Source organism: Oncorhynchus clarkii, unplaced genomic scaffold, assembly GCF_045791955.1.
Source record: "Oncorhynchus clarkii lewisi isolate Uvic-CL-2024 unplaced genomic scaffold, UVic_Ocla_1.0 unplaced_contig_458_pilon_pilon, whole genome shotgun sequence".
In the NCBI taxonomy this organism is placed as follows: Eukaryota; Metazoa; Chordata; class Actinopteri; order Salmoniformes; family Salmonidae; genus Oncorhynchus; species Oncorhynchus clarkii.
Genome location: NW_027257958.1, coordinates 252,468 through 280,389, shown reverse-complemented (window position 1 = coordinate 280,389; position 27,922 = coordinate 252,468). Strand labels below are relative to the sequence as shown.

The 27,922-nt window shown below is 50.5% G+C and overlaps 1 pseudogene; it reads left to right on the top strand.

Annotated features, from left to right (window-relative positions):
* Nucleotides 1-27,332, top strand: LOC139394273 (E3 ubiquitin-protein ligase RBBP6-like; annotated as a pseudogene).
* The last annotated feature ends 590 nt before the right edge of the window (nucleotides 27,333-27,922 follow it).

Genomic DNA, 27,922 nt, shown 5'->3' with positions numbered 1-27,922 from the left:
CTCTGACCCCTCCACCATGGTGTTCCTGATGGTCTTCTGGTCAGAACTACTGAACCATAACATTGGTGAAACTGTCACACTGTAGTAGTGATATGAGTTGACTGGATGTATATGATCTGCCTCTCTGGCTGTGGAATAGGGGTGATCAATCTACTGTGTGTCCTTGATTCCTCACCTCCTATCTCCTGTCTCCTCCTCAAAAGACGGGTGGATGGTATCTTCTCCTCCTCCAGTGTCTTTTCAGAAGGAGACGGGAAGAAGCCGTGTCATCTAGATTTGAGCCCGTGTCTGCTCCCAGGCAGACAGGTGGTGATGTCCCACCTTGACTCTGCTCTGTCTTAATGTTGCTCTTCTCCTTCAGACCGACTCTTCACCGTCCGTCTCCCTGGCCCAGCTCTCTAAGGTACTGTCTCTCTCTCTGTGTGTGTGTTTTTGGTCTTTGGGAATCCGGTTGGGGTTCATTTAATTTCAACTCAATTTGAGGCATGAATTAAAATGTAAATTGATTATCACCTTAACTCTTGGCATCTTCCTCTAACTCCATTCCTCTCTCCTCATCCCTCTCCTCATTCCTCTCTCCTCATCCCTTTCCTCATTCCTCTCTCCGCATCCCTTTCCTCATTCCTCTCTCCTCATCCCTTTCCTCATTCCTCTCTCCTCATTCCTCTCTCCTCATCCCTCTCCTCATCCCTCTCCTCATTCCTCTCCTCATCCCTCTCCTCATCCCTCTCCTCATTCCTCTCCTCATTCCTCTCCTCATTCCTCTCCTCATTCCTCTCCTCATTCCTCTCCTCATTCCTCTCCTCATTCCTCTCCTCATCCCTCTCCTCATTCCTCTCGCCCATACTCCTCCTCATTCCTCTCCTCATTCCTCTCGCCCATACTCCTCCTCATTCCTCTCCTCATTCCTCTCCTCATTCCTCTCGCCCATACTCCTCCTCCCCCTCTCCTCGTTCCTCTCCCCCATACTCCTCATCCTTCTCCTCATTCCTCTCCCCCATACTCCTCATCCCTCTCCTCATTCCTCTCCCCCATACTCCTCATCCCTCTCCTCATTCCTCTCGCCCATACTCCTCATTCCTCTCCTCATTCCTCTCGCCCATACTCCTCCTCATCCCTCTCCTCATTCCTCTCGCCCATCCTCCTCCGCATCCCTCTCCTCATTCCTCTCGCCCATACTCCTCCTCATCCCTCTCCTCATCCCTCTCGCCCATACTCCCCCTCATCCCTCTCCTCATTCCTCTCGCCCATACTCCTCATTCCTCTCGCCCATACTCCTCATCCCTCTCCTCATTCCTCTCTCCTCATCCCTTTCCTCATTCCTCTCTCCTCATTCCTCTCTCCTCATCCCTTTCCTCATTCCTCTCTCCTCATCCCTTTCCTCATTCCTCTCTCCTCATCCCTTTCCTCATTCCTCTCTCCTCATCCCTTTCCTCATTCCTCTCTCCTCATTCCTCTCCTCATTCCTCTCCTCATTCCTCTCCTCATCCCTCTCGCCCATACTCCTCCTCATTCCTCTCCTCATTCCTCTCGCCCATACTCCTCCTCCCCCTCTCCTCATTCCTCTCCCCCATACTCCTCATCCCTCTCCTCATTCCTCTCATCCCTCTCCTCATTCCTCTCGCCCATACTCCTCCTCATCCCTCTCCTCATTCCTCTCGCCCATACTCCTCCTCATCCCTCTCCTCATCCCTCTCGCCCATACTCCCCCTCATCCCTCTCCTCATTCCTCTCGCCCATACTCCTCATCCCTCTCCTCATCCCTCTCGCCCATACTCCTCATCCCTCTCCTCATCCCTCTCCTCATCCTTCTCCTCATCCCTCTCCTCATTCCTCTCCTCATCCCATTCCTCTCCTCATTCCTCTCCTCATTCCTCTCGCCCATACTCCTCATCCCTCTCCTCATTCCTCTCCCCCATACTCCTCATCCCTCTCCTCATTCCTCTCGCCCATACTCCTCATTCCTCTCCTCATTCCTCTCGCCCATACTCCTCCTCATCCCTCTCCTCATTCCTCTCGCCCATACTCCTCCTCATCCCTCTCCTCATTCCTCTCGCCCATACTCCTCCTCATCCCTCTCCTCATCCCTCTCGCCCATACTCCCCCTCATCCCTCTCCTCATTCCTCTCGCCCATACTCCTCATTCCTCTCGCCCATACTCCTCATCCCTCTCCTCATTCCTCTCTCCTCATCCCTTTCCTCATTCCTCTCTCCTCATTCCTCTCTCCTCACCCCTGTCCTCATTCCTCTCTCCTCATCCCTTTCCTCATTCCTCTCTCCTCATCCCTTTCCTCATTCCTCTCTCCTCATCCCTTTCCTCATTCCTCTCTCCTCATTCCTCTCCTCATTCCTCTCCTCATTCCTCTCCTCATCCCTCTCGCCCATACTCCTCCTCATTCCTCTCCTCATTCCTCTCGCCCATACTCCTCCTCCCCCTCTCCTCATTCCTCTCCCCCATACTCCTCATCCCTCTCCTCATTCCTCTCATCCCTCTCCTCATTCCTCTCGCCCATACTCCTCCTCATCCCTCTCCTCATTCCTCTCGCCCATACTCCTCCTCATCCCTCTCCTCATCCCTCTCGCCCATACTCCCCCTCATCCCTCTCCTCATTCCTCTCGCCCATACTCCTCATCCCTCTCCTCATCCCTCTCGCCCATACTCCTCATCCCTCTCCTCATCCCTCTCCTCATCCTTCTCCTCATCCCTCTCCTCATTCCTCTCCTCATCCCATTCCTCTCCTCATTCCTCTCCTCATTCCTCTCGCCCATACTCCTCATCCCTCTCCTCATTCCTCTCGCCCATACTCCTCCTCATCCCTCTCCTCATTCCTCTCGCCCATACTCCTCCTCATCCCTCTCCTCATTCCTCTCGCCCATACTCCTCCTCATCCCTCTCCTCATTCCTCTCGCCCATACTCCTCCTCATCCCTCTCCTCATTCCTCATCCCTCTCCTCATTCCTCTCCCCCATACTCCTTCTCATCCCTCTCCTCATTCCTCTCCCCCATACTCCTCATTCCTCTCGCCCATACTCCTCATTCCTCTCGCCCATACTCCTCCTCATCCCTCTCCTCATTCCTCTCCCCCATACTCCTCCTCATCCCTCTCCTCATTCCTCTCCTCATCCCTCTCCTCATTCCTCTCTCCCATACTCCTCATCCCTCTCCTCATTCCTCTCTCCCCCTCTCCCCCCTCTCCTCCCATTCCTCCCTTTTCTCTTTAGACTGCCAACCTAGCGGAGGCCAATGCATCAGAGGATGACAAGATCAGAGCCATGATGTCCCAGTCCAACAGTGAATATGACCCCATACAGTGAGTGTAACACACACAGCAGGGTTGGGCGGTATCCGCGTGATCACGCCGTCCTTCTCATCCCAGAGAGGATTTACAGTATTAATGTCTTAGTGCTGAAAATGCAACAACAAAAATCCCATTGGGTGTCTATTACCAGAATGCTAACAAAATTAGTACAACTGATAGAGCATTTCCATGGAGGCGTCTAGCTAAATATGCTAACGGGAGCAAACTAAAATAAACTGATTGCAAAGACAGGCAATCCAGCTCATAAAGATACACTACATGACCAAAAGTATGTGGACACCTGTGCCTCGAACATCTCATTACAAAATCATTGGCATTAATATGGAGTTGGTCCCCCCTTTACTGCTATAACAGACTCCACTCTTCTGGGAAGGCTTTAATATGGAGTTGGTCCCCCCCTTTGCTGCTATAACAGCCTCCACTCTTCTGGGAAGGCTTTAATATGGAGTTGGTCCCCCCCTTTGCTGCTATAACAGCCTCCACTCTTCTGGGAAGGCTTTCCACTAGATGTTGGAACATTGCTGCTATAACAGCCTCCACTCCTCTGGGAAGGCTTTCCACTAGATGTTGGAACATTGCTGCTATAACAGCCTCCACTCTTCTGGGAAGGCTTTCCACTAGATGTTGGAACATTGCTGCTATAACAGCCTCCACTCTTCTGGGAAGGCTTTCCACTAGATGTTGGAACATTGCTGCTATAACAGCCTCCACTCCTCTGGGAAGGCTTTCCACTAGATGTTGGAACATTTCTGCAGGGGACTTGCTTCCATTCAGCCACAAGCATTAGAAAGGTCAGGAGGTTGGGTGGTTAGACCTGTCTCACAGTTGGGAGGACTATTTCATCCCAAAGGTGTTTGATAGGGTTGAGGGCAGGGCTCTGTGCAAGCCAGTCAAGTTCTTCCATACTGATCTCAACAAAACATTTCTGTATGGACCTCGCTCTGTGTGTGGGGGGTGTTGTCATGCTGAAACAGGAAAGGCCTCAAACTGTTGCTACAAAGTTGGAAGTGCAGAATCTTGTAGAATGTCATTGTATGCTGTAGCGTTAAGATTTGCCTTCACTGGAACTAAGGGGCCCGAACCATGAAAAACAGCCCCAGACCATTATTCCTCCTCCACCAAACTTTACAGTTGGCGCAATGCACTCAGGCAGGTAGCGTTCTCTGGCTTCTGTCGAATCACACCTTTTATTCAAGTCAAGTTAAAAATAATAATAATAATAATAATAATAATAAAATCTATAAAAAATCTGTCTGTCTTCAACTCCATATAGAACCTCCATATAGTCCCACGGTCTCATCTGACATTTTCGTTAAAAATGAAGAACCATCTAAAGATGTGTTATACAGTGCTTTCGGAAAGTATTCAGAGCCCTTGACCTTTTTCCACATTTATGTTACAGCCTTATTTTAAAATGGATTACATTGTCCCCCCCCCCCCCCTCATCAATCTACACACAATACCCCATAATGACATCACAATACCCCATAATGACATCACAATACCTAATAATGACATCACAATACCCCATAATGACATCACAATACCCCATTAAAAAAATTTGTCTGAAATATCACATTTCACATAAGTATTCACTAGCCAATCGGTCTGTCTCTGGCTGCGTGAGGAGAAGCATAATCTATGGGAAATGAGTGTCAAAATGTTACTCATACCCTGGCCAAATGCTAGTCCTCAATCTCAAGTCAAAGTACAGTTCAAGTCAAGTCTCAAGTCATCAAAATGTTACTCATAACCTGGCCAAATGCTAGTCCTCAATCTCAAGTCAAAGTACAGTTCAAGTCAAGTCTCAAGTTGTTTTTATTTTCTATCGAGTCGCGTCTCAAGTCAATAAAATGTTGTTGACTGGAGTCCGACTCGAGCGTGGACTCCACACCTCTGCTGTTTCAGTGAACTGTAGTCTAATGTTTAAACTTGAGACTCAGTGGCAGCGTGAACCGTAGATGATGGGGTGATGCAAGATGATGCTCTCTGTCACAGAGTTTCTGTGTACGTGCGTGTACACTGTTTGTACGTGTACGTAAAAACGGAGACAAGTTTAGCCTCACGCTTCAACGCTCTTTGGTTGTTTTGGAATCGACCCAGTATTCCGGTCTACTTGGTGAAAAAGGTTGAGTCCGTGAGCAATGTGTTTTTTTTCTGTGTCTCCTCCTCAGTTACTCTAAGAAGGCCATAGGACCGCCTCCTGCACATTACACCTGCTATCGCTGTGGCAAGAACGGACACTACATCAAACACTGCCCCATGCAGATGGTACGACACAACACAACACTACATAACACTACACTACACAGCACTACACAGCACTACACTACACAGCACTGCACTGCACTACACTACACTACACAGCACTACACAGCACTACACTGCACTACACTGCACTACACTGCACTACACTACACTACATATACACTACACTACATATACACTACACTACATATACACTACACTACATATACACTACACTACATATACACTACACTACATATACACTACACAGCACTACACTACACAGCACTACACAGCACTACACTACACTACACTACACTACACTACACTACACAGCACTACACTGCACTACACTGCACTACACTACACTACACTACATATACACTACACTACATATACACTACACTACATATACACTACACTACATATACACTACACAGCACTACACAGCACTACACTACACTACACTACACTACACTACACAGCACTACACAGCACTACACTGCACTACACTGCACTACACTGCACTACACAGCACCACACAACACAACACTACACAACACTACACTACATATACACTACACTGCACTACACAGCACTACACTACACAGCACTACACTACACTACACTGCACTGCACTACACAGCACTACACTGCACTACACTACACTACACAACACTACATATACACTACACTACATCTACACTACATATACACTACACAGCACTACACTACACTACACTACACAGCACTACACAGCACTACACTACACTACACAACACTACACTACACAACACTGCATATACACTACATAACATGACATATGGTATCTGTGTTGTAGGATAAGAGCGTAGAGGCTCCTAAGCCAATCAGGACCAGTAAGGGCATCCCTACATATACACTACATAACATGACATATACACTACATAACATGACATATTGTATCTGTGTTGTAGGATAAGAGCGTAGAGGCTCCTAAGCCAGTAAGGACCAGTAAGGGCCTCTCTACATATACACTACATAACATGACATATACACTACATAACATGACATATGGTATCTGTGTTGTAGGATAAGAGCGTGGAGGCTCCTAAGCCAGTATGGGCATCCCTACATATACACTACATAACATGACATATACACTACATAACATATACACTACATAACATGCCATATGGTATCTGTGTTGTAGGATAAGAGCGTAGAGGCCCCTAAGCCAGTAAGGGCATCCCTACATATACACTACATAACATTACATATGGTATCTGTGTTGTAGGATAAGAGCGTAGAGGCTCCTAAGCCAATCAGGACCAGTAAGGGAATCCCTCAGAGCTTTATGGTGAAGGCTGAACCAGGAACTAAAGGAGCCATGTTGACCAGCACTGGAGAATATGCTATTCCTGCTATAGACGCGTATGTACCACACTGTGTCTCTCTCTGTCTGTCTCTGTGTCTCTCTCTCTCTTCTTTCTCTCTGTGTCTCTCTCTGTCTCTCTCTCTTCTCTCTCTCTCTGTGTCTCTCTCTGTCTCTCTCTGTGTCTCTCTCTCTCTCTTCTCTCTCTCTGTGTCTCTCTCTCTCTCTTCTCTCTCTCTGTGTCTCTCTCTGTCTCTCTCTCTCTTCTCTCTCTCTGTGTCTCTCTCTGTCTCTTCTCTCTCTCTGTGTCTCTCTCTCTCTCTCTCTCTTCTCTCTCTCTCTGTGTCTCTCTCTGTCTGTCTCTGTGTCTCTCTCTCTCTCTGTCTCTCTCTCTTCTCTTCTCTCCTCTCTCTCTCTGTGTCTCTCTCTCTGTGTCTCTCTCTCTGTGTCTCTCTCTCTGTGTCTCTCTCTCTGTCTCTGTGTCTCTCTCTGTCTCTCTGTCTCTGTGCTCATTTTGTGTTTTCGTGTTCTGGGTAAGAAGGAGAGACTATAGATAATGTGTTGCAGGGAGGCCTATGCTCTGGGTAAGAAGGAACGTCCCCCCTTTGTTCCTCGTGAAGCGTCATCGTCTGAAGATGAGGCTGATCCAATCCCTGATGAGCTGCTCTGCCCCATCTGTAATTAACGCATTCATTATTATTATTATTATTATTATTACACTTTAATTATACAATTTATTTATTGGTTTAATTTAACTAGGAGATGTTTTTGTCAAACACCCCAAAAAAATGACATCTGAGCAGAGACTTGTTGTTAAAATGTCTTAAACAAAGTGATTCAGTCTTCTAATCTGTTCCAGGTAACGACCTGATGAATGATGCTGTGGTCATACCCTGCTGTGGTAACTCCTACTGCGACGACTGTGAGTTAACACACACACACGGCTGTAACAACCTGACGACTGTGAGTTAACACACACACACACGGCTGTAACAACCTGACGACTGTGAGTTAACACACACACACACACGGCTGTAACAACCTGACGACTGTGAGTTAACACACACACACACACGGCTGTAACAACCTGACGACTGTGAGTTAACACACACACACACACGGCTGTAACAACCTGACGACTGTGAGTTAACACACACACACACACGGCTGTAACAACCTGACGACTGTGAGTTAACACACACACACACACGGCTGTAACAACCTGACGACTGTGAGTTAACACACACACACACACACACGGCTGTAACAACCTGACGACTGTGAGTTAACACACACACACACACGGCTGTAACAACCTGACGACTGTGAGTTAACACACACACACACACGGCTGTAACAACCTGACGACTGTGAGTTAACACACACACACGGCTGTAACAACCTGACGACTGTCAGTTAACACACACACACGGCTGTAACAACCTGACGACTGTGAGTTAACACACACACACACACACACGGCTGTAACAACCTGACGACTGTGAGTTAACACACACACACACACACACGGCTGTAACAACCTGACGACTGTGAGTTAACACACACACACACACACGGCTGTAACAACCTGACGACTGTGAGTTAACACACACACACACGGCTGTAACAACCTGACGACTGTGAGTTAACACACACACACACACGGCTGTAACAACCTGACGACTGTGAGTTAACACACACACACACACACAGCTGTAACAACCTGACGACTGTGAGTTAACACACACACACACACGGCTGTAACAACCTGACGACTGTGAGTTAACACACACACACACACACACGGCTGTAACAACCTGACGACTGTGAGTTAACACACACACACACACACACGGCTGTAACAACCTGACGACTGTGAGTTAACACACACACACACACACGGCTGTAACAACCTGACGACTGTGAGTTAACACACACACACACGGCTGTAACAACCTGACGACTGTGAGTTAACACACACACACACACGGCTGTAACAACCTGACGACTGAGTTAACACACACACACACACACAGCTGTAACAACCTGACGACTGTGAGTTAACACACACACACACACGGCTGTAACAACCTGACGACTGTGAGTTAACACACACACACACACGGCTGTAACAACCTGACGACTGTGAGTTAACACACACACACACACACGGCTGTAACAACCTGACGACTGTGAGTTAACACACACACACAGCTGGTCCAGGTCCCCCCCCCCCCACCCCGCCCAGACAAACCGGTGACCCAACCCCCCCGCCCAGTCAAACCGGTGACCCAACCCCCCCGCCCAGTCAAACCGGTGACCCAGGGCCCCACTTCCCCAGAGTGGGATGAACAGATGGCATGCTAGCTGTTCCTGTAGACTGCCAGTCATTGCGCTAATGCTAGTTAGCATTGTCTTTGTGAAACTCTTTTATCTTCCTTTTTCGATAGCAGCAGACATGTGGTGAGCAATATGTCTGGAACATCGAAATCGCACTAACATCGCAGTATTGAATCCTAAAACACGTGGCATCGGCGCCTAAGTATCGCGATCGTATCGTGAGGCCCATGGCATTTCCAATGCCTAGGTTATATTTGGGCATTTCCCATGCCTATATTTGGGCATTTCCCATCCCTAGGTTATATTGGCATTTCCCATGCCTATATTTGGGCATTTCCCATCCCTAGGTTATATTTGGGCATTTCCCATCCCTAGGTTATATTTGGGCATTTCCCATCCCTAGGTTATATTTGGGCATTTCCCATCCCTAGGTTATATTTGGGCATTTCCCATCCCTAGGTTATATTTGGGCATTTCCCATGCCTATATTTGGGCATTTCCCATCCCTAGGTTATTTTTGGGTCAGAATTCTGCCTTTATAAAGCATAAAATAATAATTTAAAAACAGAAATATCTTGCAAGATTAACTTAAAGACATTAGGAAATGTAGCTGACTGTAAATCTCTCTCTGCCAATAAGACATCTGATGGCCTTGGCAAAACGTTCCTTGCTCTTTCATTGTAAGTTAAGTTGTGTGGCTGCCAGCCGAATAGTGTTGCCCTTCTGTTGTCATGGAAACAAAGCTATTTTCTGTTTGAATGTTTTAAAAACATTTATTTAGTGATGAACTAGTCCCCTGATCACTCTACTGAAGCAACACAACATTTATTTAGTGATGAACTAGTCCCCTGATCACTCTACTGAAGCAACACAACATTTATTTAGTGGTGAACTAGTCCCCTGATCACTCTACTGAAGCAACACAGCATTTATTTAGTGGTGATGAACTAGTCCCCTGATCACTCTACTGAAGCAACACAACATTTATTTAGTGATGATGATGAACTAGTCCCCTGATCACTCTACTGAAGCAACACAACATTTATTTAGTGGTGATGAACTAGTCCCCTGATCACTCTACTGAAGCAACACAACATTTATTTAGTGGTGATGAACTAGTCCCCTGATCACTCTACTGAAGCAACACAACATTTATTTAGTGGTGAACTAGTCCCCTGATCACTCTACTGAAGCAACACAACATTTATTTAGTGGTGAACTAGTCCCCTGATCACTCTACTGAAGCAACACAACATTTATTTAGTGGTGAACTAGTCCCCTGATCACTCTACTGAAGCAACACAGCATTTATTTAGTGGTGATGAACTAGTCCCCTGATCACTCTACTGAAGCAACAAAACATTTATTTAGTGGTGATGAACTAGTCCCCTGATCACTCTACTGAAGCAACACAACATTTATTTAGTGGTGAACTAGTCCCCTGATCACTCTACTGAAGCAACACAGCATTTATTTAGTGGTGATGAACTAGTCCCCTGATCACTCTACTGAAGCAACACAACATTTATTTAGTGGTGATGAACTAGTCCCCTGATCACTCTACTGAAGCAACACAGCATTTATTTAGTGGTGATGAACTAGTCCCCTGATCACTCTACTGAAGCAACACAACATTTATTTAGTGGTGATGAACTAGTCCCCTGATCACTACTGAAGCAACAACATTTATTTAGTGGTGATGAACTAGTCCCCTGATCACTCTACTGAAGCAACACAACATTTATTTAGTGGTGATGAACTAGTCCCCTGATCACTCTACTGAAGCAACACAACATTTATTTAGTGGTGAACTAGTCCCCTGATCACTCTACTGAAGCAACACAACATTTATTTAGTGATGAACTAGTCCCCTGATCACTACTGAAGCAACACAACATTTATTTAGTGATGAACTAGTCCCCTGATCACTCTACTGAAGCAACACAACATTTATTTAGTGATGAACTAGTCCCCTGATCACTCTACTGAAGCAACACAACATTTATTTAGTGGTGATGAACTAGTCCCCTGATCACTCTACTGAAGCAACACAACATGTATTTAGTGGTGATGAACTAGTCCCCTGATCACTACTGAAGCAACACAACATTTATTTAGTGATGAACTAGTCCCCTGATCACTCTACTGAAGCAACACAACATTTATTTAGTGATGAACTAGTCCCCTGATCACTCTACTGAAGCAACACAACATTTATTTAGTGATGAACTAGTCCCCTGATCACTCTACTGAAGCAACACAACATTTATTTAGTGATGAACTAGTCCCCTGATCACTCTACTGAAGCAACACAACATTTATTTAGTGGTGATGAACTAGTCCCCTGATCACTCTACTGAAGCAACACAACATTTATTTAGTGATGAACTAGTCCCCTGATCACTCTACTGAAGCAACACAACATTTATTTAGTGGTGAACTAGTCCCCTGATCACTCTACTGAAGCAACACAACATTTATTTAGTGGTGAACTAGTCCCCTGATCACTCTACTGAAGCAACACAACATTTATTTAGTGGTGAACTAGTCCCCTGATCACTCTACTGAAGCAACACAACATTTATTTAGTGATGAACTAGTCCCCTGGTCACTACTGAAGCAACAACATTTATTTAGTGATGAACTAGTCCCCTGATCACTCTACTGAAGCAACACAACATTTATTTAGTGGTGAACTAGTCCCCTGATCACTCTACTGAAGCAACACAACATTTATTTAGTGGTGATGAACTAGTCCCCTGATCACTCTACTGAAGCAACACAACATTTATTTAGTGGTGAACTAGTCCCCTGATCACTCTACTGAAGCAACACAACATTTATTTAGTGATGAACTAGTCCCCTGATCACTCTACTGAAGCAACACAACATTTATTTAGTGGTGAACTAGTCCCCTGATCACTACTGAAGCAACACAACATTTATTTAGTGGTGATGAACTAGTCCCCTGATCACTCTACTGAAGCAACACAACATTTATTTAGTGGTGATGAACTAGTCCCCTGATCACTCTACTGAAGCAACACAACATTTATTTAGTGGTGATGAACTAGTCCCCTGATCACTCTACTGAAGCAACACAACATTTATTTAGTGGTGATGAACTAGTCCCCTGATCACTCTACTGAAGCAACACAACATTTATTTAGTGGTGATGAACTAGTCCCCTGATCACTCTACTGAAGCAACACAACATTTATTTAGTGATGAACTAGTCCCCTGATCACTCTACTGAAGCAACACAACATTTATTTAGTGATGAACTAGTCCCCTGATCACTCTACTGAAGCAACACAACATTTATTTAGTGATGAACTAGTCCCCTGATCACTCTACTGAAGCAACACAACATTTATTTAGTGATGAACTAGTCCCCTGATCACTCTACTGAAGCAACACAACATTTATTTAGTGATGAACTAGTCCCCTGATCACTCTACTGAAGCAACACAACATTTATTTAGTGATGATGAACTAGTCCCCTGATCACTCTACTGAAGCAACACAACATTTATTTAGTGGTGAACTAGTCCCCTGATCACTCTACTGAAGCAACACAACATTTATTTAGTGGTGATGAACTAGTCCCCTGATCACTCTACTGAAGCAACACAACATTTATTTAGTGGTGATGAACTAGTCCCCTGATCACTCTACTGAAGCAACACAACATTTATTTAGTGATGAACTAGTCCCCTGATCACTCTACTGAAGCAACACAGCATTTATTTAGTGATGAACTAGTCCCCTGATCACTCTACTGAAGCAACACAGCATTTATTTAGTGATGAACTAGTCCCCTGATCACTCTACTGAAGCAACACAACATTTATTTAGTGGTGATGAACTAGTCCCCTGATCACTCTACTGAAGCAACACAACATTTATTTAGTGATGAACTAGTCCCCTGATCACTCTACTGAAGCAACACAACATTTATTTAGTGATGAACTAGTCCCCTGATCACTCTACTGAAGCAACACAACATTTATTTAGTGGTGATGAACTAGTCCCCTGATCACTCTACTGAAGCAACACAACATTTATTTAGTGATGAACTAGTCCCCTGATCACTCTACTGAAGCAACACAACATTTATTTAGTGATGAACTAGTCCCCTGATCACTCTACTGAAGCAACACAACATTTATTTAGTGATGAACTAGTCCCCTGATCACTACTGAAGCAACACAACATTTATTTAGTGATGATGATGAACTAGTCCCCTGATCACTCTACTGAAGCAACACAACATTTATTTAGTGATGAACTAGTCCCCTGATCACTACTGAAGCAACACAACATTTATTTAGTGATGAACTAGTCCCCTGATCACTCTACTGAAGCAACACAACATTTATTTAGAGGTGAACTAGTCCCCTGATCACTCTACTGAAGCAACACAGCATTTATTTAGTGATGAACTAGTCCCCTGATCACTCTACTGAAGCAACACAACATTTATTTAGTGGTGAACTAGTCCCCTGATCACTCTACTGAAGCAACACAACATTTATTTAGTGGTGAACTAGTCCCCTGATCACTCTACTGAAGCAACACAACATTTATTTAGTGGTGAACTAGTCCCCTGATCACTCTACTGAAGCAACACAACATTTATTTAGTGGTGAACTAGTCCCCTGATCACTCTACTGAAGCAACACAACATTTATTTAGTGGTGAACTAGTCCCCTGATCACTCTACTGAAGCAACAACATTTATTTAGTGGTGATGAACTAGTCCCCTGATCACTCTACTGAAGCAACACAACATTTATTTAGTGATGAACTAGTCCCCTGATCACTCTACTGAAGCAACACAACATTTATTTAGTGGTGAACTAGTCCCCTGATCACTCTACTGAAGCAACACAACATTTATTTAGTGATGAACTAGTCCCCTGATCACTCTACTGAAGCAACACAACATTTATTTAGTGATGAACTAGTCCCCTGATCACTCTACTGAAGCAACACAACATTTATTTAGTGGTGATGAACTAGTCCCCTGACCACTCTACTGAAGCGACACAACATTTATTTAGTGATGAACTAGTCCCCTGATCACTCTACTGAAGCAACACAACATTTATTTAGTGATGAACTAGTCCCCTGATCACTCTACTGAAGCAACACAACATTTATTTAGTGATGAACTAGTCCCCTGATCACTCTACTGAAGCAACAACATTGTTTACATTCAATATAACAGGCAGATGATTTAATCTGTGTTTTGGAAATGCAGGGGGGGGGGGGGGTCCTTATTGTCTCAATTAACAGTTCTGTATTTGTTTCACCCCTGACCTCTAACTTCTGTGTATGACCTTTTAACCTCTAGGTATCAGGACCAATCTGCTGGACTCAGAGGAACACACCTGTTTCACCTGCAAACAGTCCGACGTCTCACCTGACGCTCTCATCGCTAACAAGTTCCTACGACAGGTACACATCACGGAGACGCATTAGGCCAAACCCCACACACACACACATTGACAAACCACACACACACACACACACACACACACACACACACACACTTAATTAAACTACACTCATACACACTATAGCTTTATTTATTCATTCAAAATCTCCCCCCTCTCTCTCCCTCTTCCCCCTCTCTCTCTCCCCCCTCTCTCTCCCTCTTCCCCCTCTCTCTCTCTCTCTCCCCTCTCTTTCTCCCCTCAGGCAGTGAATAACTTTAAGAATGAGTCTGGTTACACCAAACCAGCACGAAACAAAACCCTGCAGCAGTCTGCCCCACCCCCAGCACGGCCTCAGCCATTCAGAACCCTCGGCTCACGCCAGCAGGACCCCCTATTGGCCAACACTCGCCAGCAGGACCCCTTATTGGCCAGCACTCGCCAGCAGGACCCCCTATTGGCCAGCACTCGCCAGCAGGACCCCTTATTGTCCAACACTCGCCAGCAGGACCCCCTATTGGCCAGCACTCGCCAACAGGACCCCCTATTGGCCAGCACTCGCCAGCAGGACCCCCTATTGGCTAGCGCTCGCCAGCAGGACCCTCTATTGGCCAACGCTCGCCAGCAGGACCCCCTATTGCCCAACGCTCGCCAGCAGGACCCCCTATTGCCCAACGCTCGCCAGCAGGACCCCCTATTGGCCAACGCCTCTCGCCCCCCAGCCTCCCTCACTCCTCCTGTCACCCTGACACAAAGCCTGCCCATTCAGACCCCACCGATGGGACCGCCTGAGGTGTCAATCTCTCCTGACCCCGCCCCTGAACCACACCGGGCGGAGCCAAGGCACTTGGCCAATCACAACGAGCCACCGCCGCCAGGGTGAGTTGCCGGGACGACGGACGCCACACAGATACACATCTCAACCGTTGATATTTGACTGATTTGATTAACTGACTGATTCATTGGTGTTTTTTTCTCTCAGTGAGATGGAGGCGGGGCCTTACATGGTGTCAGAGCCACCAATCAGATCAGCCGACAGCGGACCTCAGGTGAGACACACTAGTTGTCTTAGAGGCTACATAGGGCTCTTATGACCTGTCGTAGCCTCTGTAGATTCTAAGACACACTATTCCCATTTAAAAAAAAAACTATCTTATTTGCATTTCCTAAAATGTTCCTGTGTATTTCCTTGAGCTTTCTCTCTGATTGGTTTCCCAGGGATACCACATGCCTATGATTGGTCACCCTCCACCCATAAGGCCCTCCCACCCATCAGGTCCACCTCCACAGCCCTCCCATTCCCACAGAGGAGGACCCAGACCACCTTGGGACAGGTACGACGCTGATCACACGGGACTATAGAATATAGAGGTCATAACAGGGTTACTGTAGAATACAGGACTATAGAATATAGAGGTCATAACAGGGTTACTGTAGAATACAGGACTATAGAATATAGAGGTCATAACAGGGTTACTGTAGAATACAGGACTATAGAATATAGAGGTCATAACAGGGTTACTGTAGAATACAGGACTATAGAATATAGAGGTCATAACAGGGTTACTGTAGAATACAGGACTATAGAATATAGAGGTCATAACAGGGTTACTGTAGAATACAGGACTATAGAATATAGAGGTCATAACAGGGTTACTGTAGAATATAGAGGTCATAACAGGGTTACTGTAGAATACAGGACTATAGAATATAGAGGTCATAACAGGGTTACTGTAATGCTGTTTTGTCAACTTTGCATAAGAGCTACTAAATGACTCAAGTCTAAATTGTAACCCTCCCCCTCTCTCACCCCCCTCCAGACCCTACAGACCTCTTTCTGACCACGTTCCCCCCCCACGCCACCCCCTTCCTTCCGCCCCGGGCCCAGCCCCTCACCTCTACCCGGGCCCTAACCTCTACCACCCTCCACCCAACCCCCACTCCATCCCGCCCCAGTCCTACCCCCCTCCCTACTCCACCGGACCCCCTCCCCCTGTTAACTACCCCCCTCAGCCCCTCTACACACACGGCCAGATGCCTCCGGGGGTTAATGCCCCCTGGGTTCCCCCTCCCAACACCCAGCCCCACTCGCTGGGTCCCCCGCCCCTCCTATCCTCCGGACCCCCCCTCTCCAAGGAGGACTTCTACAGACAGAGAAGACTCCAACAGGAACAGTGAGTTGCACCTGATTTCATTCATTGTAATGATGCTGCTGAGGCTGCTATGCCTGAGGCTGGTATCTTCACATTACTGGGATTAGTAAACAGTTGAATTCATTGTAATGTTACCCCGGGCTAGTAGTGGGGGGGAATGTTACCCCGGGCTAGTAGTCGGGGGGAATGTTACCCCGGGCTAGTAGTGGGGGGGAATGTTACCCCGGGCTAGTAGTGGGGGGGAATGTTACCCCGGGCTAGTAGTGGGGGGGAATGTTACCCCGGGCTAGTAGTGGGGGGGGGAAGTTACCCCGGGCTAGTAGTGGGGGGGGGAAGTTACCCCGGGCTAGTAGTGGGGGGGAATGTTACCCCGGCCTAGTAGTGGGGGGGGAATGTTACCCCGGCCTAGTAGTGGGGGGGGGAATGTTACCCCGGCCTAGTAGTGGGGGGGGGAATGTTACCCCGGCCTAGTAGTGGGGGGGGAATGTTACCCCGGCCTAGTAGTGGGGGGGAATGTTACCCCGGCCTAGTAGTGGGGGGGAATGTTACCCCGGGCTAGTAGTGGGGGGGAATGTTACCCCGGGCTAGTAGTGGGGGGGAATGTTACCCCGGGCTAGTAGTGGGGGGGAATGTTACCCCGGGCTAGTAGTGGGGGGGGGAATGTTACCCCGGGCTAGTAGTGGGGGGGGGAATGTTACCCCGGGCTAGTAGTGGGGGGGGGAATGTTACCCCGGGCTAGTAGTGGGGGGGAATGTTACCCCGGGCTAGTAGTGGGGGGGAATGTTACCCCGGGCTAGTAGTGGGGGGGAATGTTACCCCGGGCTAGTAGTGGGGGGGAATTTTACCCCGGGCTAGTAGTGGGGGGGGAATGTTACCCCGGGCTAGTAGTTGGGGGGGGGGGGAATGTTACCCCGGGCTAGTAGTTGGGGGGGGGGGGAATGTTACCCCGGGCTAGTAGTTGGGGGGGGGAATGTTACCCCGGGCTAGTAGTTGGGGGGGGGGGGGAATGTTACCCCGGGCTAGTAGTGGGGGGGGGGGGGATGTTACCCCGGGCTAGTAGTGGGGGGGAATGTTACCCCGGGCTAGTAGTGGGGGGGAATGTTACCCCGGGCTAGTAGTGGGGGGGAATGTTACCCCGGGCTAGTAGTGGGGGGGAATGTTACCCCGGGCTAGTAGTGGGGGGGAATGTTACCCCGGGCTAGTAGTGGGGGGGAATGTTACCCCGGGCTAGTAGTGGGGGGGAATGTTACCCCGGGCTAGTAGTGGGGGGGAATGTTACCCCGGGCTAGTAGTGGGGGGGAATGTTACCCCGGGCTAGTAGTGGGGGGGGGAATATTACCCCGGGCTAGTAGTGGGGGGGGGGAAATGTTACCCCGGGCTAGTAGTTGGGGGGGGGGGAATGTTACCCCGGGCTAGTAGTTGGGGGGGGGGGAATGTTACCCCGGGCTAGTAGTGGGGGGGGAATATTACCCCGGGCTAGTAGTGGGGGGGGAATATTACCCCGGGCTAGTAGTGGGGGGGGGGAAATGTTACCCCGGGCTAGTAGTGGGGGGGGAAATGTTACCCCGGGCTAGTAGTGGGGGGGGGGGGGAAATGTTACCCCGGGCTAGTAGTGGGGGGGGGGGGGAAATGTTACCCCGGGCTAGTAGTGGGGGGGGGGGAAATGTTACCCCGGGCTAGTAGTGGGGGGGGAATGTTACCCGGGCTAGTAGTGGGGGGGGAATGTTACCCCGGGCTATTAATGGGGGGGGGGGGAAATGTTACCCCGGGCTAGTAGTGGGGGGGAATGTTACCCTGGGCTAGTAGTGGGGGGGGAATGTTACCTCGGGCTAGTAGTGGGGGGGAATGTTACCCCGGGCTAGTAATGGGGGGGGGGGAATGTTACCCCGGGCTAGTAGTGGGGGGGAATGTTACCCCGGGCTAGTAGTGGGGGGGAATGTTACCCCGGGCTAGTAGTGGGGGGGAATGTTACCCCGGGCTAGTAGTGGGGGGGAATGTTACCCCGGGCTAGTAGTGGGGGGAATGTTACCCCGGGCTAGTAGTGGGGGGGAATGTTACCCCGGGCTAGTAGTGGGGGGGAATGTTACCCCGGGCTAGTAGTGGGGGGGAATGTTACCCCGGGCTAGTAGTGGGGGGGAATGTTACCCCGGGCTAGTAGTGGGGGGAATGTTACCCCGGCCTAGTAGTGGGGGGGAATGTTACCCCGGGCTAGTAGTGGGGGGGAATGTTACCCCGGGCTAGTAGTGGGGGGGAATGTTACCCCGGGCTAGTAGTGGGGGGGAATGTTACCCCGGGCTAGTAGTGGGGGGGAATTTTACCCCGGGCTAGTAGTGGGGGGGGAATGTTACCCCGGGCTAGTAGTTGGGGGGTGGGGAATGTTACCCCGGGCTAGTAGTTGGGGGGGGGGAATGTTACCCCGGGCTAGTAGTTGGGGGGGGGGAATGTTACCCCGGGCTAGTAGTTGGGGGGGGGGGGGGGAATGTTACCCCGGGCTAGTAGTGGGGGGGAATGTTACCCCGGGCTAGTAGTGGGGGGGAATGTTACCCCGGGCTAGTAGTGGGGGGGAATGTTACCCCGGGCTAGTAGTGGGGGGGAATGTTACCCCGGGCTAGTAGTGGGGGGGGAATGTTACCCCGGGCTAGTAGTGGGGGGGGAATGTTACCCCGGGCTAGTAGTGGGGGGGGGAAATGTTACCCCGGGCTAGTAGTGGGGGGGGAATGTTACCCCGGGCTAGTAGTGGGGGGGGAATGTTACCCCGGGCTAGTAGTTGGGGGGGGGGGAATGTTACCCCGGGCTAGTAGTTGGGGGGGGGAATGTTACCCCGGGCTAGTAGTGGGGGGGGAATATTACCCCGGGCTAGTAGTGGGGGGGGGGAAATGTTACCCCGGGCTAGTAGTGGGGGGGGAAATGTTACCCCGGGCTAGTAGTGGGGGGGGGGGGAAATGTTACCCCGGGCTAGTAGTGGGGGGGGGGGAAATGTTACCCCGGGCTAGTAGTGGGGGGGGGGGGGGGGGGAATGTTACCCGGGCTAGTAGTGGGGGGGGGGGGAATGTTACCCGGGCTAGTAGTGGGGGGGAATGTTACCCCGGGCTATTAATGGGGGGGGGAAATGTTACCCCGGGCTAGTAGTGGGGGGGAATGTTACCCTGGGCTAGTAGTGGGGGGGGAATGTTACCTCGGGCTAGTAGTGGGGGGGAATGTTACCCCGGGCTAGTAATGGGGGGGGGGGGGAATGTTACCCTGGGCTAGTAGTGGGGGGGAATGTCACCCCGGGCTAGTAGTGGGGGGGGGGGGACAGGAAATGTTACCCCGGGCTATTAATGGGGGGGAATGTTACCCCGGGCTAGTAGTGGGTGGGAATGTTACCCCGGGCTAGTAGTGGGGGGGGAAATGTTACCCCGGGCTAGTAATGGGGGGGGGGGGGGAATGTTACCCCGGGCTAGTAATGGGGGGGAATGTTACCCCGGGCTATTGATGGGGGGGGGAATGTTACCCCGGGCTAGTAGTGGGGGGGAGGGGGTGTGTTACCCAGGGCTAGTAGTGGGGGGGAATGTTACCCCGGGCTAGTAGTGGGGGGGGGGGGGAAATGTTACCCCGGGCTAGTAGTGGGGGGGGAATGTTACCCCGGGCTAGTAGTGGGGGGGGGGGGGGATGTTACCCCGGGCTAGTAGTGGGGGGGAATGTTACCCCGGGCTAGTAGTGGGGGGGGAATGTTACCCCGGGCTAGTAGTGGGGGGAATGTTACCCCGGGCTAGTAGTGGGGGGAATGTTACCCCGGGCTAGTAGTGGGGGGAATGTTACCCCGGGCTAGTAGTGGGGGGAATGTTACCCCGGGCTAGTAGTGGGGGGAATGTTACCCCGGGCTAGTAGTGGGGGGAATGTTACCCCGGGCTAGTAGTGGGGGGAATGTTACCCCGGGCTAGTAGTGGGGGGGGGGAATGTTACCCCGGGCTAGTAGTGGGGGGGAATGTTACCCCGGGCTAGTAGTGGGGGGAATGTTACCCCGGGCTAGTAGTGGGGGGGGGAATGTTACCCCGGGCTAGTAGTGGGGGGGAATGTTACCCCGGGCTAGTAGTGGGGGGGAATCTTACCCCGGGCTAGTAGTGGGGGGAATGTTACCCCGGGCTAGTAGTGGGGGGGGGGGGAATCTTACCCCGGGCTAGTAGTGGGGGGGAATGTTACCCCGGGCTAGTAGTGGGGGGGAATGTTACCCCGGGCTAGTAGTGGGGGGGGGGAATGTTACCCCGGGCTAGTAGTGGGGGGGGGGGAATGTTACCCCGGGCTAGTAGTGGGGGGGGGAATGTTACCCCGGGCTAGTAGTGGGGGGGGGGAATGTTACCCCGGGCTAGTAGTGGGGGGGGGAATGTTACCCCGGGCTAGTAGTGGGGGGGGGGGGGATGTTACCCCGGGCTATTAGTTTCTGTTCCGTGGCTGAGAGAGATTGACCTGTTCAAAGGTTTCCCTCAGACATGTATTATGGGATGTGACCAGTCCTGTCTCTCTGTGTTACCAGGGTAACGTCCAAGCTGGATGAGTTCACTAAAGACTTTGCCAAAGAGCTGATGGAATACAGACCTGCTCCCAAGAGACGGAGACGCTCCTACTCCAGGTAACAACACCACATCTCATCATAGTTCTGGATTAAACCTCTTGAACTGTTCATGGAGATATCTTCTCTGACGGAGATATATCTAGGACAGAGATGATATGAATTGTGTAGAGATGGTAATCAGACATATCAAGTGTTTTTCATATCTAGGACAGAGATGATATGAATTGTGTAGAGATGGTAATCAGACATATCAAGTGTTTTTCTCTCCTCCCCAGGTCTCGTTCCTACAGTCGTTCTCCGTTCAGCCGTTCCCCCTACTCCCGATCTCCTCGCTCCCGCTCCAGGTCTTACTCGTACACCCCCAGCCGCTCCCGCTCCCGTTCCAGGTCTTACGGACGCTCCCCCTTCTCCAGACGCAACGGAGGCCGGGGAGGACGCAGCCGCTCCTACGGCCGCTCGCCACGGTCCCGCTCACGCTCCCGTTCCTACGGCTACCGTCGCTCCGGTTCTCCTCGCTCCCCTCCGCCTTACCGAGGTGGTGGTGGTGGTGGGGGCTGGGAAGGAGGAGACGGAGCTGAAGGAGGAGGAGGAGGGGGGTATCGGCCCAGGTCTCGCTCCCCGGGGGGCTACAGGAGGAGCAGGAGTCCTGGAGGGGTTAGAGGTCACCATAAGCCCCCCCCTCGAGAGCCGGCTCCTTACGAGCCTAAAGGCGGACCTGACCTGTCTCCCGGGGGCAGGGAGCGCTGGGAGAGAGACAGCTACAGACAGTGGGAGAAAGAGTACAGGGACTGGTACAACAAGTACTACAAAGACTACAGTACCCAGCATGCCTCGGTGCACCACCGCGGTGGCCGGGGCAGCAGAGAGCGGGACCGCCTCACCCCTCCTCCCAGAGACTACTCCCCCCAGGGGCGGGTGAGGAGGGGTGAGAGAGGGGGACCCACAGAACTCACCACGCCTTGTCCGCTCTGCCCTCTGCCTCCGTCAGGGGGGACGGAAGTAAGGAACGCACGCAGGGGGGAACCAAAACGTCAGAGGGCGGAACTAAAACTCTGAAAGGGAAGAAACTGAAGAAAAAGAAGAACGGGGAGGAGCTGGATTCAGCCGACCAATCGCTGGACAGGGGAGACGCCACACCCGTCAGGGACGAGCCAATGGATGATCTCCACACCCTGACCCCTAGCAAAGCCCCACCCACCTCCACCAAGGTCTCGACCAATAAGGCAGCGCTGCTGTCCGGTAAAACCCCTCCCACCTCGTCCGGCCAATCAGAGAAGAGCAGGAAGGAGAAGGGGGGTAAGGTGAAAGTAAAGACGGAGGGAAAGGTGAAAGGAGAGAAGGTTAAGAGAAAGACGGGAGGAGAGGCGACGGTCACAGCCTCTAAGAACAAAGAGTCTTCAGCCGCTAAACCAACCAAAGCATCCAAACCAGTCAAACCAGACGAGCCAATCAAGAGAGAGAAGGGGCGGAGCACCCCTACTGTTCGAGGAGGTTTGGCTAAACTCCCCCTGCCCCGCCCCCTCCCCCCTCACCCCCACGACCTCCCTAAACACCTGGGCGACGCCCGCGGGGGAAGGAGAGATCCCATTCACAGTGTCGGGGTACGCCCCCCTGGTCGCCCCCTCCAGCCTGCACCTCCCTCCCCAGCGGAGAAGAGGAGGAGAGTGGAAGAGAGGGAAAGGGGGAGGGGGATGGACAGGGGGATGGGGGGGCCCCCAGCTAAGCTCCGCCGAGCCGAGGGTCCGTACCTCCAGAGAGGACTTCCTGCCAAGCCTTCCCTCCTCCTGAACCTGGCATGCAGAGAGTCGGGTAGAGGAGAGGGTCTGCTCCCCATCCCTGGTTCCTCACAGACAGGGAGGCTAGACCGTTTCCATCCCATCTCCATCTCCATCCCTGGTTCCTCCATGGACCTGGGGAGAGAGGGGAGAGGCGACGGGCTGCTGCCCATCCCAGGGAGCTCTGAGGCGGGCAGAAGAGAGAGTGACAGGGGGTCTATCTGGCCTCTCATGGGTCTGCAGGTCAAACCCTTCCCCCAGAGGAGAATCAAACTGAACAGAGACCTGGGGAGGAACAGCAGTATGGCCCGCCCAGAGGAGAGACCAGCTCCAGCTGCTAATATCACCACTACTATCACCTCTACTGGAGAGAGACCTGCTGGTCCTGAGAGAGCAGAGAGGGATGGAGGGACAGAGAGGGTGGCGGTGATGGTGGAGCGGAGGTTGTCTGGCGAGAGGTCAGAGGTCAGGTCTGTTAGGTCCGAGAGGCCGTCGTCAGGGGAACGTTTGCCGGAGAGAGGAGGAGGAGGAGGAGGAGGAGGAAGGTCAGTCTCTCTAGACCGCATGACCATCGCGGAACGCTCGGCCATCGCTAAGAAACCTGATGTCACCGGGGAGAGAACAGAGAGCGGGTACACGCCGCCCGCTGAGAGAGAGAGACCAGCTGAGAGCTCCAAGGAGAGAGAGAGACCAGCTGAGAGCTCCAAGGAGAGAGAGAGACCAGCTGAGAGCTCCAAGGAGAGAGAGAGACCAGCTGAGAGCTCCAAGGAGAGAGGGAGACCAGCGTCAGCCAAGACGGACAGGTCATCATCCAGGGAGAAGTCAGCCACCAGGGAACAGAAAGGAGAGAAGACCTCGTCCTCCGTAGACAGACCTGCCTCTACAGGGGAGCGAGCGGCAGGGTCCCAGAGAGAGACTGTAGCTGAAGACAGAGCAATAGCAACAGCAGTGGTGGTGGTGAAGGAGGGTTCTGGGAAGACCAGAAAGATCAGCAGAAAGAGTTCTGAGCCCACGACCCACCACTCATCAGACCACTCTGTCACTTCAACTGGGTGAGTTGCCCTTTCGACCTCTGACCTTCCAACGGTTCTTTATTAGCCCGTGTTGTTAATCAACAATCATTGTGGTTTAACACTATCTAGAGCTTTCTCCTTCAGTTAGCTCTAGAACGCTGATAGTGTTAACTAAAGGAGAAAGTTCTAGAACGCTGATAGTGTTAACTAAAGGAGAAAGCTCTAGAACGCTGATAGTGTTAACTAAAGGAGAAAGCTCTAGAACGCTGATAGTGTTAACTAAAGGAGAAAGCTCTAGAACGCTGATAGTGTTAACTAAAGGAGAAAGCTCTAGAAAGCTGATAGTGTTAACTAAAGGAGAAAGCTCTAGAAAGCTGATAGTGTTTTCTCCTTTAGTTAACACTTATCAGCGTTCTAGAGCTTTCTCCTTTAGTTAACACTATCAGCGTTTCCCTCTACTGTGAGAATTGTGATCGAATATTCTGCACAGACCGGTGCAACAACCAATCAGAGCTGCAGTAGGCCTTCACAGTAAAGCCTTCCCAGTAAACGGGTAAGGGCCTTCACAGTAAAGCCTTCACAGTAAACGGGTAAGGGCCTTCACAGTAAAGCCTTCCCAGTAAACGGGTAAGGGCCTTCACAGTAAAGCCTTCACAGTAAACGGGTAAGGGCCTTCACAGTAAAGCCTTCCCAGTAAACGGGTAAGGGCCTTCACAGTAAAGCCTTCCCAGTAAACGGGTAAGGGCCTTCACAGTAAAGCCTTCCCAGTAAACGGGTAAGGGCCTTCACAGTAAAACCTTCCCAGTAAACGGGTAAGGGCCTTCACAGTAAAGCCTTCCCAGTAAACGGGTAAGGGCCTTCACAGTAAAGCCTTCCCAGTAAACGGGTAAGGGCCTTCACAGTAAAGCCTTCCCAGTAAACGGGTAAGGGCCTTCACAGTAAAGCCTTCCCAGTAAACGGGTAAGGGCCTTCACAGTAAAGCCTTCCCAGTAAACGGGTAAGGGCCTTCACAGTAAAGCCTTCACAGTAAACGGGTGGGGCCTTCCCAGTAAACGGGTAAGGGCCTTCACAGTAAAGCCTTCCCAGTAAACGGGTAAGGGCCTTCACAGTAAAGCCTTCCCAGTAAACGGGTAAGGGCCTTCACAGTAAAGCCTTCCCAGTAAACGGGTAAAGGCCTTCCCAGTAAACGGGTAAGGGCCTTCACAGTAAAGCCTTCCCAGTAAACAGGTAAGGGCCTTCACAGTAAAGCCTTCCCAGTAAACGGGTAAGGGCCTTCACAGTAAAGCCTTCCCAGTAAACGGGTAAGGGCCTTCACAGTAAACGGGTGGGGCCTTCCCAGTAAAGCCTTCCCAGTAAACGGGTAAGGGCCTTCACAGTAAACGGGTAAGGGCCTTCACAGTAAACGGGTAAGGGCCTTCACAGTAAACGGGTAAAGGCCTTCCCAGTAAACGGGTAAGGGCCTTCACAGTAAAGCCTTCCCAGTAAACGGGTAAGGGCCTTCACAGTAAAGCCTTCCCAGTAAACGGGTAAGGGCCTTCACAGTAAACGGGTGGGGCCTTCCCAGTAAAGCCTTCCCAGTAAACGGGTAAGGGCCTTCACAGTAAACGGGTAAGGGCCTTCCCAGTAAACGGGTAAGGGCCTTCCCAGTAAACGGGTAAGGGCCTTCACAGTAAACGGGTAAGGGCCTTCACAGTAAACGGCCGCCGGAAGTTGCACAGTATTTTCACAACATTCGAGTTTGAGCTCAGCTGACCTGAAATGTCTCAGTCCCGAAACAAATGAGGGAACATTGGTTAGAATGGTTTCTAACCCCTGATCCTAGATCTGTGTATATAACATGGGTATAATGGTTCCTAACCCCTGATCCTAGATCTGTGTATATAACATGGGTATAATGGTTCCTAGTTGATGTTCTCTCTAACCCCTGATCCTAGATCTGTGTATATAACATGGGTATAATGGTTCCTAGTTGATGTTCTCTCTAACCCCTGATCTTAGATCTGTGTATATAACATGGGTATAATGGTTCCTAACCCCTGATCCTAGATCTGTGTATATAACATGGGTATAATGGTTTCTAACCCCTGATCCTAGATCTGTGTATATAACATGGGTATAATGGTTTCTAACCCCTGGTCCTAGATCTGTGTATATAACATGGGTATAATGGTTTCTAGTTGATGTTCTCTCTAACCCCTGATCTTGGATCTGTGTGTTCCAGCAGCAGCAGGTCTGAGCCGAGCCAGAGCCAGGGTGCTGTGTCAAAACCCCGGGACCTACAGACCCAGAGGAGACCCAGTCCCGTCCAGTTCCCCAGCCCAGGCAGGGAGAGGAGGGACCGTGGGACCGGAGGAGTCCTCATCCAGCCTCCACCCCGGTCCAAGTGGGAGAGAGAGGAGGAGGAGGAGGAGGAAGAGGAGCAGCACTCAGCGTCCAGGGAGAATGGGGCGTTGGCGGTTTCCTCCTCCGTGCCCAGAGACGCTCTGAGGAGAGAAGTCTCACCAGCACCGCCTAGTGGCCAAGGCAGGGAGGTGCAGGGTAGTGTCTCTAAAACAGCCAACACAGAGGGGAGGAGAGGGAGGGAGGAGGGGACTAGAAGGAGGGAGGAAGGCAGAGGCCTTAAAAAGGGTCAGGTGAACTTTAGAAAACCAGCTAAGACCGAATCCAGAGGAGTGAAGGAGGAAGGAAGAGGAGGGGTAGGGAGGGAGGAGAGTCGAGGGGCGGGGCCAGAGCCAAGGCGACAGCGTCTGTGTTCCGACCTGGGTAGAGAGACGGACGAGGCAGCCTTCGTCCCCGACTACAGCGAAGGGGAGGGGTCAGACGGGGAGCGAGGCAGTGGCCTGAGCCATAGCCCCTCACACAACACCCAGAGCCCCGCCTCCCAGAGCCCCGGCGGCTCCCCTAGCAACCACAGCGGCTCCACGGCGACGGACAAGAAGAAGAAGAAGAAACACAAGAAACATAAAAAACACAAGAAGCACAAGAAGCATTCTGCCGACGTTGAGCCTCCCGTCGAAGGAAGGAAGGAACACAAACACAAGAACAAGAAGAAGAAGCACAGGAAGAATAAAGAGGAAGAGGGAGGAGGAGGAGGGGAGGCAGAGGAGAAGACTGGGCAGGAGTCAGCCACCATCTGAGACCCTGCTAGCTCTGTTAGCATCTAGCTCATGGTTACAGCCTGAGTTTTTCTAGTTCATGCTAGCTCTTTTAGCATCTAGCTAAAGACTACAACTGAGACTGCTAGCTCATGCTAGCTCCGTTAGCATCTAGCTAAAGACTACAACTGAGATTGCTAGCTCATGCTAGCTCCGTTAGCATCTAGCTAATGGTTACAACCTGAGTTTGCTAGTTTATGCTAGCTCCGTTAGCCTCTAGCTAAAGGTTATAACTGGACAAAACCTTCTTGTGGGGGGTACTTTGTCAAATTCTTTTAAGTACTTAAGCTGAGTTGGATATAGTTTGTTTATCTGTAATGGAACCACTGGAATAAGTGGAGCTCACCTCAGATATTTGTAAGTAATTTTGTGTTTTCTGTTAATGTGATGCTCTCTCTCTGATGCAGGTTCTCTGTGAATGTGTTTTTGTACAAAGATGATGCTGCATTATATTCGATTACCCTGATCTATGGCTATAAGGTGTCTGAAACTCTGAAGTGTTCCAAATGTAACCCTGTTCACTATATAGTACACTACGTTTAACCAGAGTCGTATGGGCCCTAGTCATTAGA